Genomic DNA, 16,332 nt, shown 5'->3' with positions numbered 1-16,332 from the left:
GAAGGGGTTGCTAGAATTATAGAGAGGTGGAGTTAGGAGTGTGATTTTGCTTTTTGGGGAAGGAAGAGTTCATTTATTTTCCATTTGAGTAAAATGTGGTTTTGCCACATTTAGATTCCGATTTGGGAATTGGGTGAGCCCACTTTGCTTTATTTGCCATTTTGGGTATCTTCTGGTTGCATTATCAAATTAGGTAGATTTAGTAGGGACATAGAGTCGGCACAATTGTCAAAAGTGCCTTTTTCTGTTTTTGGCAAGGAATATCAGTCTTGACCAGTCTATGCTGTAATCCATTGAAGTAAATTATTGCACAAGATTTTTTACTCGGGATTTATTGATATTTTAACAAACTATTAACAAATGTCTGACATTTTAGTTTATAAAAAGAACTCATTTTCTAATTTAAAAAATGAAATTACGACTAAAAGTTACATATATATTATAAGATATATTACATTTTGTCCTTTTTAGCTTATTACATTTAATAAAATTCAAAATTCATTATCACTATCACATGTCACATCTACATGTGTATATGCAACTACGACTAAGAAACTACATGTTGTTGTCGACTGAAAAACTAGTTGTTACTGCCGACTAGAAATATACTAATGTTGACTATGAGACTATCTGCTAATGTCGACTATGAAACTAGCTGCTACTATCAAATTTGAAGCTATCTAATACTATTGAATATGAAACTAGATGTTATTCCGACTAGAAATGTGCTACCGTTAGCTGGGAATGTACCTGCTACTGTCGATTATAAATCTAGTTGTTACTGTCTATTGAGAAACTAGTTGTTACTGTGGTTTTTGGTGACTAAAATTCAAAATTTCTAAAATAATATGTAATATGGTACTTAAATTAAAGCCCATGACGTAAAAAACACTTTTATATCTTGACTCACATTCAAATTACCGGTGGTTTGGCTGAAAATTTAAAATTGCCGGAAAACAAAAAACTTAAAAAATGAGGAGAAATAAACTTGTTAGATATGAAAATGACCGGTTGACAAATTTCACCAAAATAGTAGTAGTTTAGACATTTGATCATTAATTAATTAATCAGATTTAGGTTTCAACTCATTTTTGGGACTGATGAGTTTTTTGTTGATTCAAATATTGTCCAGTGCTACTAAATAATTTTCTATTGATATTTTTGCTACATATAGAGTGTGATGAGCTTCTCTTTTCTCTTTTCCTATTGTTCATTTATCTCTAACAACCATCTTAAATAAGCTGCTAGTTCTAGTAATTTACTTTCCTCCGAAGTTATGTGTTCATGAAGCTCATGATGCACCTGAAAATTGTCTAGGACGAGTCACATTATTTTCCCTTAAATGTACTTTTCTTTATAAGGTAGAATCATTTCCCTTTTATGTACTAGCTTCTTTATTTTTGTTAAAAACCCTTTTATGTACTAGCTAGTGTCATCTATACTATTACAGTTCTGGATAATATAATCTTCACTCTCTAGGAATAGCTATGTAGTGCGATACGCACCGTTTTATCTTTATATTTACGACTAGTTGTTTGTAAGCATCGTTGGGGTAATCTCTTCTCTCAGCTAAGAGCCAGGTGTCGTTGGACACAATGGCCTCTCTCTTGGTTCAAATAGCCTTGTATCCGTTGTTGAAGCATCTATGAAAATTATCATTTTTGTTTTCTTCTCTTTTTCTCAATTCTCTGCAATTTTCACATCAGTTGTTAGGTTTCCAACCGTAACATATACTCTTATAACTCAAACAGTCTTTGTCAACTAAAATACATGTGAAAATTCATTAATAACCATAAATTATAGGTTAATTAAAAAAATTATTAATATATAAGGCTATAAGAGTAATAAACAAAATGATATATAAAAATATAAATTGAAAAGAAAAACTGAAAAATCATCGGATTACTTCCTATAACTTCCCACATCCTATTTTTCCTCTACCAAAAACTGAAAAAAAAAATGCTCCCACATGCATCACATCTATACTACTATTATAAAACCAGCATCTAAGAAAATCACCGAAATATGTTTTACACAAACCATTTGCATTAAATATAATTACACTAAAAGGATTGTATGTTAAAAAAATCAAAACGGTTAAGCCTTGAAAAAACAAAATAAAACATTTATTTATTATTGCAAGATTTTTTATCTTTACACAATAAATCGTGCAATAAATAATACGTGCATCGCACGGGTACAAGTCTAGTATGTGTAACGACTAGTGTAACTCAACCAAAACAAGAAAGAAAACAAACCAAATGTTTTGAACCTTTTCTTTTGAAAAAGGAAGCGGGAATGTAGATTATTTGAAGAAAACTACCACCTATTTCCATCTTCAATTCCCCTATAACAACTTTGTCTTAAGAATTTCATTCATAATAAAAATTCAAGTGCAAATATATAAGAACTTCAATACTTGTTAGAAAATAACAATCCAAGTAGGATCCTTCCATATAGGCCAAAATGTCTTAGAGCTATCTCCAACAGTGTTAGCTATATACATAGCTAAAAATAGCATTTAACTACCCAATATTATCATTATATTTTAACAGTGATAGTTATTTTAAGCTAATTCAATTTTTAACACATAAATATAGTTTAACTAAAGTTATTTTCTCTTTCCTCTCTAGTTATATTTAATTAGATTTTTTAGCTAAAGTTAAATCTAATTTTTAAATAATTTATCTATAGAAATAAAAATTATCATAAACTTCGTTAAAAACCAAATTTTATCAAAATAGGTTGTAATTTAGAGATGCCTTTATATATGTCGATAGCCAGTACAACTCTCTCTCTCTCTCTCTCTCTCTCTCTCTCTCTCTCTTCATGTATTCATGGTGCTGTTTTCCCCCTCCCCCATGTTCTCTCCTCTGTCAATCATTTGATCGTGGGAAATAGTGTCTCTCTTGTCGATCAATTGATCGTGGGAAATAGTGTCTAGTCTAACTAGACAGTTTTGGTTCATGAACGTGTTTGTATATCTGCTTTGGTTTACTGTGCACATATAGTCGTGGTTTTTGGTTCTCTTCAATTCGGAGTTCTGGCGCAGATCGATCGAGACATTTATTTTGAACAAGCTAGGACTTTTCGGTCTTGCATCTGGTCATATATACATATGCTGATATGCATGTATACCCTTGTTTTAACTTGTGGCTTTTTCCAGTCTTATATATACTCCAGAGGTTTTGGTAATTTTATTTGATGATTATATTATGTACTGTAGTTGTTTACAACTTATAAATGTTTCTTACTTTTCCTTCTTTTGTTTGTTTTCATATGGCAACGAGACGCCTCTGTATTATGGATCATGGAAACACCGCGGGTATGCAATCTGAAATGGGAAGCCGGCCGGTGGTGATGGTTAGCGGTCTATACTCGGTAGTCGGTATGCCTTCTAGACCAAATTTGGTGATAAAACGGTTGGATAGGGAGACGATTGGTGGTCGCACGGTCGCACCAAATAAAACCGTTGGATCTCATCAGCATGCAGTTGCAGCCCTACATGGCTCACAGTTTTTAATAATCCATGCAAAACGTGGCAGCTAGTAGTGTTAATGGAATCATGGCCATCTAGTTAGCGGTTGATCAAAACATTCTACCATTGGTATCATCTCGTCGTTTCAACATAAGGGGCTACCAAATCCAATTGAGGGTTCCAAGTTCTATGCACGAGTGTGATGCACTTAATCAGTGGTATATCATTCTAGTTACGGTTACTTCATGCATCCGCCCTAGACGAAAGTTCTACTTTTGAAATCTTACAATTTTGTCCCATGCTTGGTGTCGTACCAAAGTTTGGTTTGTTGCTTGTGAATTTGGTTAATTGGTGGCACTCTTTCCTCTGTTTAGAGTTTTGTCCCATCGGATTTCATCTAAACAAGGTTTTAATGAGGCCTCCTTAAGTTCGGTTCGAGGAGAAGTGAAGACCTTTTTCCACTTCTTCCATTTTAGGTTATAAGTATGTATTATGTGAAAGTTACACGCAGTGTAACTAATCAGTAGTGAGCGCTTTTGTTTTATGAATCCTGACTTTCATACTAGGTTTATGGATTGTTACTTGTCAACAATCTCATACTTATATCTTGTAATTGTTTATCATGTGATTAATGTCACTCTCATTCTCAAAAAAAAAAAACTTACAAGAGGCTAGTCCAATAACTAGGTAGTTATGGATGCAGAAATCAAAGTCCCAGGTTAAGTTGAGGCGTTGAGCACAATCAGGTTGTTGAGGGTTAAGCTTCTAAATCCAATCTGGTCAATTGATATTAGAGAGACAATACCAATCAACATATATCATATTATCAGTAAACAACATTATAATAAAAAAATACTCAAAATTAAAAAAAAAATTGGATAAATTTCTCCCACTTGCTCACTACCTCCCCACTACCTCTTCATTATTTTTCTTTTTTTATTAATTTTTTTAAAGTAAATTAGTACGCAAATAAGACACGTGTAAAAAAGTTATTATATAAGAATATATATTGACAAGATATCATGCATGTATATACATGATGAGTAGTCAAGCTATAGAGGAGGAAATTAAACAAGCTAAGTAACCCTTGATTAAAAGAAGAAGAGAATTTGTGCATATATATGCATAAAAACAAAGCAAGGATCAATAAAAAAAATGGTTTCATAATAACCTTTGGTACACATATTTGTTCAATACAAATGAAAGATAATTACACTGGATACAAGAAACTTGAAGTAACATTATAGTTCAAACTTCAAAAAAAGTTAAGAATAACCCTAACGAAGTTATTAACTACATATCCTATCCAAAGAGTAACGCTGCTCAACATGACTCACAGGGTTGAGTCCATCTATCACATCCAAAAAATTCCCTTGCGCGTCAAGCTTGACTGTTTTACCTTTCCCAGCACTATTTTCCGCAACCCAAAAATCTCCATTGATGTTTTTGTTGATGTTGTCTAGGGCTCCTTGCAGGTTGAAAAATGTTAGGATCACTTCCTCATCAAGCCCAATTACCTTCAAGCCCAGTGACTAATTCACAAGAGGACATCCCAATGGTCATGAGGACCATTTCAGCTCCACCTACCTGCAGCACTCTGTGCTTGCATCCTTGCATATATTTGTCTTTTATTACAGTATGCCGTTTGTACTCCAAAGTAGTGGCAGTCCTATGCCATTCTATCTTTGTTTGTACTCAAACCAGCCTCCTATATGTGCTATTTCATCTCATTTGAGATCTATCTATGAAATCAGTTTGAATTTACCTATTTTTATTGCTCTCTTAGTTTTAAACCTTATCATCTGATATTCAGAGCCATGCGTGGAAACCAGGTCCGGCAACCATTGCAGGCAGCCACAAATGATCAGGTACCTCTGCTGCTTGACTCCCGAAACAACCCACCACCACCCACTGCCCCTCCATCTCCATTTCAACCGACCAACTCTCTACCTTTCAAGCCGCAGTCGATCACCTCCAAAATCAGAGTGATACTCTTCAGTCCCAGAATGATGATCTCCACCATGCTATCCAAGCCATTTCCCGTAGCCAAACTCTGATGTCCCACCAATTTACAGCGATGCAAACCCAATTTTTTCAACAATGTGGTCACAAGCTAGCCACCCCCTACGGAGCTTCTGGGTCCGCTCCCCTGTCTCCGATAGCCACGACCGCTAACCACGCCTCACCCTCTACCCCAACTCTCATTTTCCGTACTTTCAGCCCTTCCCCATCTCACCCACCTCAGCAAACCACCACACCACTTCATACTCCGCCTCTCCATCCGCACAGTGTGTTCACACCACCCTCTCCTCCACCACCACCACCACCGCTACCGCAGTAACCTCCCCAAAACCACTATTACTACCCACCACCCGAAAGTCACAATCATTATCGCCCCCAGGCGCGGATCCAAGCACAAGCTTTGGGGGACTCAAGCCCACACAAGAATTTGGAATATATTAAACTAAAGATAGGTAGAATGTGCATCTATTGTAATTTTGCTACATTGGTTTATCATTTTGTTACTTTTCAAGCCCACCCAAGTTCAATTCTCCACAAATACAAACATGGTCTATTTTCCATTTACTTCACATCTTTCTCTATTTCTTCTACAAATAGAAAACAATTACTTCATTAGTTGTTTTTTAGTGAATACAAGAATAAATGATTTATTTTAGCATTAAAATTTGAGTAAATTCTTTACTCAATTTCAAAAAATCTCTTTCCGCTTTTGATTTTCTAATTGTAATGTTTGATGCATTTATATTTTCAAAACAATTAGGTATATATCTAGGTTATTATAATTAAATTTCTAACTTGCACTACATTTTTATAATATTTTAGTCATTAAAAAAATTCATATCCCCCCAAACAATTAATCCTGAATCCACCACTGATCGCCCCCCAAAAGTAGACTTACCTCGATTCAACGGTGAAGATGTCGTCGATTGGATTTCCTTGGCTGAGCATTATATGAGTGTACACCATGTTCCTCCTTTCGACCAATTCCAGGTGGCAGCCTTGTTCTTCGGTCACAACACTTCAATTTGGATGCGAGCTTACGAGCTTCGGCACCCCAACTCTACTTGGGACGAGTTTGTCACGGCCTTACTGATAGGAGCACTTTGTGCTACGTTCTTAATATGTTTTTACCTCCATTTGTACTTTGCTTAACCCTTATTGTTGTAATATCGAGTCATTGAGTCACAATAGGAGTCTTGGACGGTTATGGATGTGTATTTGTGGTTAAACGAGTTTAAAACGAAGAATTGGTTTGGAGTCCTAGTTTGAGTAGGAATCCTTATAGGACTAGGAAACCTAGTTGAGTTAGGAGTCTTCACCTTTCTACGTTTTAGTCGCATTGGCGATATCTTGAGAGTCATGTTTGCATTAAGAATCCTTGTTAGACTAGGAAACGTACCATTTTGGAAAGTCCTACTTGAACTCAAACTCTTATTACGAAACTTTCCTAAATGAACTTCCTTGTTCTAGTAACTTACTTATTCTAGTAAGTTTCCTTTTTGCAAATTAGAAACTTTCCTAATCTAGTTGAGCTCATCTATTACATGTGTCTTTTTAAGACAACTAATGTCTAGATTAGGACATGATTTTCGAAATACATTATCTCTTACTATTGATTTTCGTTTCTTATTTTCAGATTGAAGAGATAATTCAAGGAAATTAAATAAGAGTTCAGCCGTGCAAGATAGGAGTCCTATGCCGAGCCATTCATTCAAAACTCAATGAGATTAATTTCAGAATTGAAGAGATAATTCAAAGAGATAAAGAAGGAGTTCAAATCCGAGTTACACAAGAGGAAGAGGAGTTCAGCCGTGCCTATCATTCAGCAAAATACAAGGAGTTTGGGCCGTGCTATACATGTGATAAACAACGGGATAAGAGCTGAATTAATCCAAGGAACAAGGAGAGCCATTCGATCCCATGATGGTAGCAACATCACAGCCGTGCATCCTCTATGGATCAGCCCAAAACCCTAGCAGCCTCCTCTCCTCCTTCCTCTATATATAGCTCGGCCTCCCTTCATAAAATTCATCACCTTTCTCTCATAAACACAGCCGAAATTCTCCCAAAATCCATCCAGGAAATTCAAGCCAAAAACCTTCATCCATCACCGCCAAGCCGTGCTCCCCCTCTTGCCTCTCCAAATCCGAATTCATCTTGCTCCATCCTTCAAGGTTTCTAATGTGTGATTCATCTATGGCTTGTAATTTTTATTTAGGTTTTCTGCAATTTTCGATTTCATTGTATGAATTCTTGGATGTGATTTTCGGTTTTATATATGAAGAACATAAATTCAGACTTCTTTGGTTTTATGTTTTGATTGTATGAACTCATGAGATTTGTATGTTTGCCGTGTATAATGACTTAGGGCAGTAGGTTTCCGAATTGGTTTTAGATTTTATTTCGATTTATTCCTTAAACTTGTGCATCTAAATCAATGCTTGAGGAAACCACGGCCATGGCTCTTCTTGGGTTGCGATTTCATTCACCAAAGTAGTATTTGATCGAGTTATGCGCTTCGTGTCTCAATTATTGCTACTTATATAGGGCTGTGATAGTTCTAGGAATTTGCATGTTTAAACATGATGAGTGACGTCATGCATGTTTATATGTCTCCAATTCGACTTAATGTGTTTATGTGCTTCTTTGTGTTTAACTAATACGCTTCGTGAAGTTAGACTCTTTTTAGCATATGTTTAGGATTGAACGCTTCGTTGATTCTAAATAATTATGAAGTCTTAACGATTAGATGAACCGCTTCGGACTCTAATTAGAATTGGAATTGAAATGGACTTAGAAAGAATCGAAATAATTCGCTGCCTATATGTTGTTCTATACATGTTATACATGTTTCTTGAGTAGAATTCGTGTTTTGGTTATGTGATGAGTGGTTGATCAATTGTATATAAGTAATTTAGGATTTAATTTAAGTTGTAGTTTTAGAATCCAAATCAAATCCCCCAATAACATGATAAGTGTTGAGGCCCTTTTGATTCCCCGGACTGAACGATCCCTGCTTATTCTATACTAACGATGATGTTTTTCAGGATATTTTATAGACGTTCTAACAAAACGATCTATCACTTACTCTCTCGATTTTGGGGCGGTAGCATCTCCAACTTCAAGAGCTCACTCTCACATCTACAACATACAAGTTCGGTGGAGGATTTCATCCTTGCCTTCACTAAACTTTCATGCAGAACCCCCAATTGGCCAGATACTGAACTGGTCCACATCTTTATCGGTGGTCCCCGCCCTGAGCTACGCAATGACATGGAGGTTATGCAACCTACCTCCTTGGAAGAGGCTTAGCGTCTAGCTCAGTTATTTAAGAGCTGAAATAGCCAGTTTCACCGTCTCCACCAACCCAAACCCCGCCCATTTTCTAGTTCTTCATTTTCTCTCACCACCATACCCCTACCTCGGCTTCAACCCTCATTCCCCGACGAGACAAACCTCCCCACCTCCCACCCAAACCCACTCCACCAAACCCAAATGCTAACACACCCACTTCTTACCGACTATCATTTCGGCATCTTTCCTGAGTGGAGCAACTGGAATGCCACCAAAAAAGGGCTTTGTCTCAATTGTGACGACAAATACTTCTAGGGTCATGTTTTTCACCAACCTTTTATGTCAATTCTGGACTCGTTTGATGATATAGTAGCCACACCCAGTGAACCTCAACCCGAACCACCATCAGCAGAACCAATGGCCGAGGAGGCTGATCTCTACCCACTCCAGACCATCACCACTACCAAGCTATGTGACATGATGCGCCTTAAATGTTCCATCAATAGGGTTCAAATCAACATTTTCATCGATTGTGGTGCAGCGATGAACTTCCTCAATCCTGCGGTGGTCCACAAATTGGTCTTCCCATCGCTCCAGCCGGTTCCAAATTGTTCACGGCCGCCTCCGGCCACACCCTAGCTCCTTCGGTTATTGCTTATAACAGCATGTGCTCAGGAGTACATTTTAATAGCACTAACCGAAACCGAGATATTGGTTTTGTATTTCTTGAAACCGAAATCGGAAAAAATATTTAAAAACTATGGTTTCGGTTAACCTACAATTTGATTCGGTTGGGTTCGGTTCAGTTTCGGTTACATAACCTACTATCCATAATAACTTTTCGCACTTGACCTAAAACAAAAACTTAAATCAAAGTATAGTAAACTACAAGCTCAGTACATCAAATTAGTAAAATAAGTAAACTAAATACTGATAAGTTGGAAATAACAAATAAAATCAACTAAGTTATGATTGAGTATTAACCAAAACGTAATACTTAATGAGTTAAAGACCGAGAGTAATTAAGTTAGACATTTCGAGGCCTTGATCATGTATACCGCATGTAACTCTCAACCAATAAAAACATGACGTACACCTATTACTATATTAAATATTAATAATTAAATACATATATGTCGATTTGGTTCGGTTCGGTTTGATGGGTTTTCTACACGGACAAAACCGCAAATCAAAACCGAACTATTCGGTTTGATATTATTTCCAAAACCGATAAAGCGGTTTTGCTCGGTTTCAGTTTCTTGATGTTGGTTTGGTGGGTTTTAGTAGGTTTTCAGTTTTTCGGTGTCTAAAAATCCACCCCTACTGTTGCTGGCTACGAACTTGTTCTCGGTGCTTAATGGCTGGAAACCTTGGGTTTCATTGGTTGGCATTTCCGTGACAAAATCATGGTCTTTGTTGTTAATGGCATGCGCCATGTGGTGCGTGGTACTTCAGCACATCCCTACGGCGAGCTTGACGCCACTGAATTTTTTGATTTGATTCTGAAGGAACAGTTTGAGTTTTTCTCCCCCTTCTTTGTAGTTTTACCCAACCCATCTACCCATATCCTAAGCCCAAAAGTGGAGAGTTTGTTGTCCAAATTTGGGCCGATCTTTGAGCAACCAGTGGGCCTTCCCCCCCCAGTAGATCAGTGGACGACCGAATTCCTCTCAAGGCAAGCTACAACTCAATCAATGTGCGGCAATACAAATACACACATCACAAAAATCCAAAATTGAGTCCCAAGTTGCTGAGATGCTTAGCCAAGGCATCATCCAATCTAGTACTAGTCTTTTTTCATCACCGGTTCTTTTGGTACGAAAAAAGGAGGGGACTTGACGATTTTGTGTGGACTATCATGAGTTGAATGTGGTCACCATTAAGGACTGTTTCCCAATTCCCGTTGCCGATGAGTTATTCCATGAGTTACACGGTGCTTCCATGTTTCTCCAAGCTTTACCTTTGCTTCGGTTATCACCAAATCAAGATGTGTGAAGAAGACATTCCCAAAACCGCCTTCTGTACTCATGAAGGTCACTACGAGTTTATGGTAATGCCTTTTGGTTTATTTAAGGGCACCTTTTTCTTTCCAAAGTTTGATAAATCAAGTCTTACGCTCATTCATACGTAAGTTTGTGCTTGTATTTTTTATGACATTTTGGTGTATAGCAAGGACTATGAGTCCCACTTGGCACATTTGGAACAGGTTTTGGGTGTGTTGCAATCACACCAACTCTTTGTCAAGCGCTCTAAGAGCATCCGCACCCATAAAATGGGTTTGCTCAAGCAAATGGTGGGTCCGGAAGCAAATTTTGCTTCAAGCAAATCGATTTCAAAATTTGCTCAAGCAAATCGATTTTTCCACACACCCATTCACAATTTGCTTCAGTAATTCAATTTTGTCTTATTGTGAAATGATTTAAAAAAATTTACCGGATATATTTACAACCAATAATAATGTGCCATGTGTCGCTATCGACTCGATATTATACAAGATTTCCGATAGATATTCGACTAATAAAGAATTGACACGTGTCACTACCACGTGTCATTGTCGACAAAATAATTGGACCTGATTTCCAGTGAGATTTTCGACCAATTGGCTATAAATTATTTAATATCACTCATTTTATACTCACATCATTGTGAAGAATCAGAGTAGATTTATGATCCTTCTATTTAAACACTTAGCAGTATTTCCTTGTTCATGCACCAATGAATCCTTTCAGCTTCCACAATTTTTTCAGGCAAAGACAACGTCAACAAGAAGAGGATGACCATATGGAGTAATCATTCGTCAATCAGGTGGTCATGGCAGAAACACAACACGACGATGAACCAGCACGGCCAAGCGGTTCACGTCGCGGTAAAAAACCGAATAAGCCACGTCAAAGGCTATCTAGGGGACACAATCTCATGGAAGATTACTTCATCGAACGTCCAATTTTCGACTCACAAGACTTTCGCCGGAACTACAAGATGAGCAGAGACCGATTCAACATTATCATGACGGACCTATGCAACCACGACCAATCTTGGCACCAAAGAGAAGACGCCACTGGTTTGCTAGGGCTACTTCCCTAACAAAAGATAACAGGGGCTCTACGAATATTGGCATATGGGTCAGCTGTAGATCAATGTACTAAAATTGCAAGGATGGGGTAATCGACTACCCTCCATTGTATGAAGGAGTTTTGCAGGCAAGTGGTTCACCTCTATGGTCCAAGATACCTCCGTAGTCCAACACCGACAGACCTCACGCGACTACTAGCTAAAGGCGAATGCCGAGGCTTTCCAAGTATGATTAGAAGCATCGACTATCAAGAGGTATACTCGGGTCGAAAGGGTCGCCCAATAGTTATCTTGGAGACCGTGGCCTCCTATGATACGTGGATATAGTACAGTTTCTTTGGGTTTCCTGGAGCTAAAAATGACATTAACGTGCTCCACCTATCAAATGTGTTCTCAGATATCCTTGTTGGAAGAGGCTCCAACTACCATTTACGAAGTCCACGGCTAAACGTACTCGACAACTTATTATCTGGCTAATGAAATATATCCAAGGTACTCTACATTTGTCAAAACAATTCCCAATCCCCATACGCCACAAGATAAGCTCTTTGCAATGAAACATGAGGCATACCAGAAAGATGTGGAGAGGGCCTTTGGCATCTTGCAATCTCAATGGGCAATTATACGTCACAGTTGTACAATGCACCACAAATCGGTAATGACTACCATCATGTTAGCTTGCATTATATTGCATAACATGATTGTTGAGGAAGAGTACGTGGAGGATGAGGAGGAAGAATATGAGGAAGAAGAAGACTTGCAAAACCCATTGAGGACTTTCCGGGTTTATGATGGGCCAGTGGATGTATGAGTGAATTGAATTCGTTTAAGCCAATCAGTAGAGATGGAGCCAATATACAACGGTTTTACGACCGTGTTGCCGATCTCGAATCTGTTTACATCCATAGAGAGCTCAAGAGAGACTTGGTGAAACACATTTGGAGGGTGGAAAATGGAAATACTCCAAATATGTTTTATTATGTGTTTTCATTTCGTTTGTATTTAATTATTAAGCTCATATGTGTTTAATTTAAGTATGTGTTTAAATTTAAGTGTGTGTTTAAATTTAATGTGTATTTCAATTTCATCTTAATAAATAAATTACATTTTTATTTCTCGAAAAATTGAAATTACATAAAATTTAAATTGCATAAAAATTAAATTACATAAAATTTAAATTTAGTACAATATTATAACTATCATGGAAATAAGACGCGGCTTGGGTGACTCGGGTGATAACAATCTGAAATGTTTCATCACTAGGTTGATTTTGACTAGCTCCTCCTTCATTAAGGATTTCTAGTTTCTTCTTGGTAATATACCTCTTCGAGATTGGGGTTATAGTCTCCAAATCCATTGTCATGATCCTTGTGTCATTCTCTTGTTTCTTCAATCGTAACTCTTCTTCCGCTCTTGCTTCCTTCCGCTTTTGAAAGTCTATATACTCCGCGTAATAATTAAGCTCACTTTCATTATGCGCTAGTCTCTTGACGTGCCATGATGCTTGATCACTTGGAATGGTATGCAAAACCTCAACTCATTGCTCAATAGGAGTCTTACCCTGTTTCTTTTGGCGCCTAGCTTCCTTTGCCGCCTTGGTTCCCATTGGTCTAGGCGAACTCGAGGAAGCTGCCGCTTTGCTTTGAGGCGTCTCATTCACTTAGTTGTCATCCAAATTGATGGTTGGAGATGATCGGTTGCGGAAGGAGTAGCATTGTAACTACTTGCATATGGAGATAGAGTAGTAGGTAGCACCTTAACAAAAGATGGATGATCTTTAACCACTTCCCAACATTTAAAGAGTGTAAACTTGTTCTTTTTGGCATTATAGTAACATGATTGAGCTCGTCGTTCCTAATAAAAAACTTATATTAAGTACATATTTAATTACATAATTTTAAAAAATTGGATAAAACAAATAATGTAAACAATGCTACATATTATAAATTACACAATTTAATTATATATATAATCGAATAAAAATTATAATATATGATAAAACAATGTAAACTTACTTCATCCATTAACGAAGTGCCGCTAGCTACACGTTGTCGTGCCGTCGCCAAACATTCGCCCCATTTTTGCAAGAGTAGCATGAACTTGTTGTTGTGAGAAGCGAGCGCGATTTGGGTCCTCGGCTCATTTGAAGGTTTCTCACCCGGTGCTAGCACCCAATTTTGCATATAATCGGCATGAATTGTCTGCCACAATTTGTCTATCTTTTGTTTGTTACTGTCGTATTCATCAACGCTATGACGAACAAAAAAGACACATTTGTAAATCTTCGGAAGGAAGTCAATGGGAGCCCATTGTTTTGGAAATAAAATGCTAAATAAAATGAGAGAGGAGATGGAGGAAGATGTGAAATTTGTTGTGCACAAATTGGTGTGAGTTGATCTAAAATTGAAGTAGTATTTATAGACAAATTTTTAGAGTTTTTATTACTTATTTAATTACTTACTTTTAGAGTTTTTTTTCACCAACAGTCCCTCAACTCTGGTGTACTTACCAATGTGATACCTCAACTCTTAATTGTACCAATGTGATACCCAGACTCTAGTATTGCTATCATTGAAGTACTTCCATCAGTTTTTTTCAACTTTTCCGTCATCTTGGTGACGTGGCAAGTACGTGAGGCCCACAAAGAGGGTTAAAAGACAAAATTAACCTCATCTGAGAGGAGCAATGTTTTCCCCACCCTTTACCTTGAGAAAGACACCCAACAATTCCAATTTTGGCGCCAATTTTCCCTCCATACTCCTTAATTTGTGTCTCTTATCTAAACTAAAGAACTACCGCCAACCAGTCGACCACAATCTGATAAAACCTAGATCAATCTCATTTTCTATTTTTACCCTAGCACTTGTTAAACTAACAGAATAAATATAGAAATTTATATGTAACATCTCATTTCCACAATCTCATAAGAATATAGAAACGCATAACTTAACGAAATTCAAATACATGTTTAAGTACCATTAGTTCTTACAAGCAAAAATCATGGCAGATCAACATAAAAGGTGGCAACTATTGGTACTTAAACATGTATTTGAATTTCGTTAAGTTATGCGTTTCTATATTCTTATGAGATTGTGGAAATGAGATGTTCCATATAAATTTCTATATTTATTATGTTAGTTTAACAAGTGCTAGGGTACAAATAGAAAATGAGATTGATCTAGGTTTTATCAGATTGTGGTCGACTGGTTGGCGGTAGTTCTTTAGTTTAGATAAGAGACACAAATTAAGGAGTAGAGAGGGAAAATTGGCGCCAAAATTGGAATTGTTGGGTGTCTTTCTCAAGGTAAAGGGCGGAAAAAACATTGCTCCTCTCAGATGGGGTTAATTTTGTCTTTTAACCCTCTTTGTGGGCCTCACGTACTTGCCACGTCAACAAGATGACGGAGAAGTTGAAAAAAACTGACGGAAGTACTTCAATGATAGCAATACTAGAGTCTGGGTATCACATTGGTACGATTAAGAGTTGTGGTATCACATTGGTAGGTACACCATAATTGAGGGACTGTTGGTGAAAAAAACTCTTACTTTTATTGCTCTCTTAGTTTTAGACCTTATCAAAAAATATATCCGTAGTGTTTGCGCTTGGCCCTCGAAGCCAATACCTCAAGATGTTCTTTGCGGTGGTTTGGGTTACAAGCACAAAATCAACATCTTTGCTTAGTGCCACCCCGTTTGCAAAAGACAAGCTATGAAGCAACAGTCACATTCTTTGTTGATGGATCATATCTCATTAACCTTCCAGTTTTTTCACCGGTCCTGACTGACAATTCCCAATTCCTTCTCTGATAAATAGCACTGGTGTCTATGAAGTAGACCATTCCAGTTTGGCGATCAACGTCCACACCATTCAAGAAACGGAAAGGAAATCCTTCAGCAGATGCGGCAAGTACTTGAGCTACTCCACCATTTGGTCCTGTCTTTAGAAGACCAAAATAGGCATCGGCGATGTACAGCTCGCATGTTATGAGGTTAAATTTCAAACCAAGTGGTCTCCTGCATATCGGTTGGTTTTCTTTGCTGGTTGAGAGGTCACATACTTCTCTCGGCCTATTGGGGGCGGTGACTGCGAATTCCGTCCACCCGAAAGGGCGTCCCAGTCACTTGAATATCCTGCCATCAGCCACACCTACGTAGGGTACACCGTTGCAGTCGAAAGCAATACTTTCTGGCTGTGGTACATGGATGAGTATTTCATATTTTCATGATGGTTTAGGTTAGCGAGTGAAAACGATGTTGCATGGGATTGGTTAACAGACAAAATGAACAAGAAGAGAATAACAAGGGCTGACTTCATCGTTGGGGGATTTGGGGGTGAAAGTTTCAAGGTGTGTTAGAACTGCTACCTGTGGTTGCAAAATGAATAGGCCGGGCTTGCCAACCTTAAATATAGTTGTGTCATAACCCAGTTTGGACCGGAAAACCAAATCAAACTAGGAGAACGGAAA

At 37.6% G+C, this 16,332-nt stretch overlaps 1 pseudogene; it reads right to left on the bottom strand.

Annotated features, from left to right (window-relative positions):
• Positions 1 to 4,767: 4,767 nt before the first annotated feature.
• Positions 4,768 to 16,181, bottom strand: LOC126802681 (protein STRICTOSIDINE SYNTHASE-LIKE 10-like; annotated as a pseudogene).
• Between the last annotated feature and the right edge of the window lie 151 nt (positions 16,182 to 16,332).

This window comes from Argentina anserina, chromosome 7 (assembly GCF_933775445.1).
Source record: "Argentina anserina chromosome 7, drPotAnse1.1, whole genome shotgun sequence".
NCBI classification, from domain to species: domain Eukaryota; kingdom Viridiplantae; phylum Streptophyta; class Magnoliopsida; order Rosales; family Rosaceae; genus Argentina; species Argentina anserina.
This window is presented reverse-complemented; position numbering and strand designations above follow the sequence as displayed.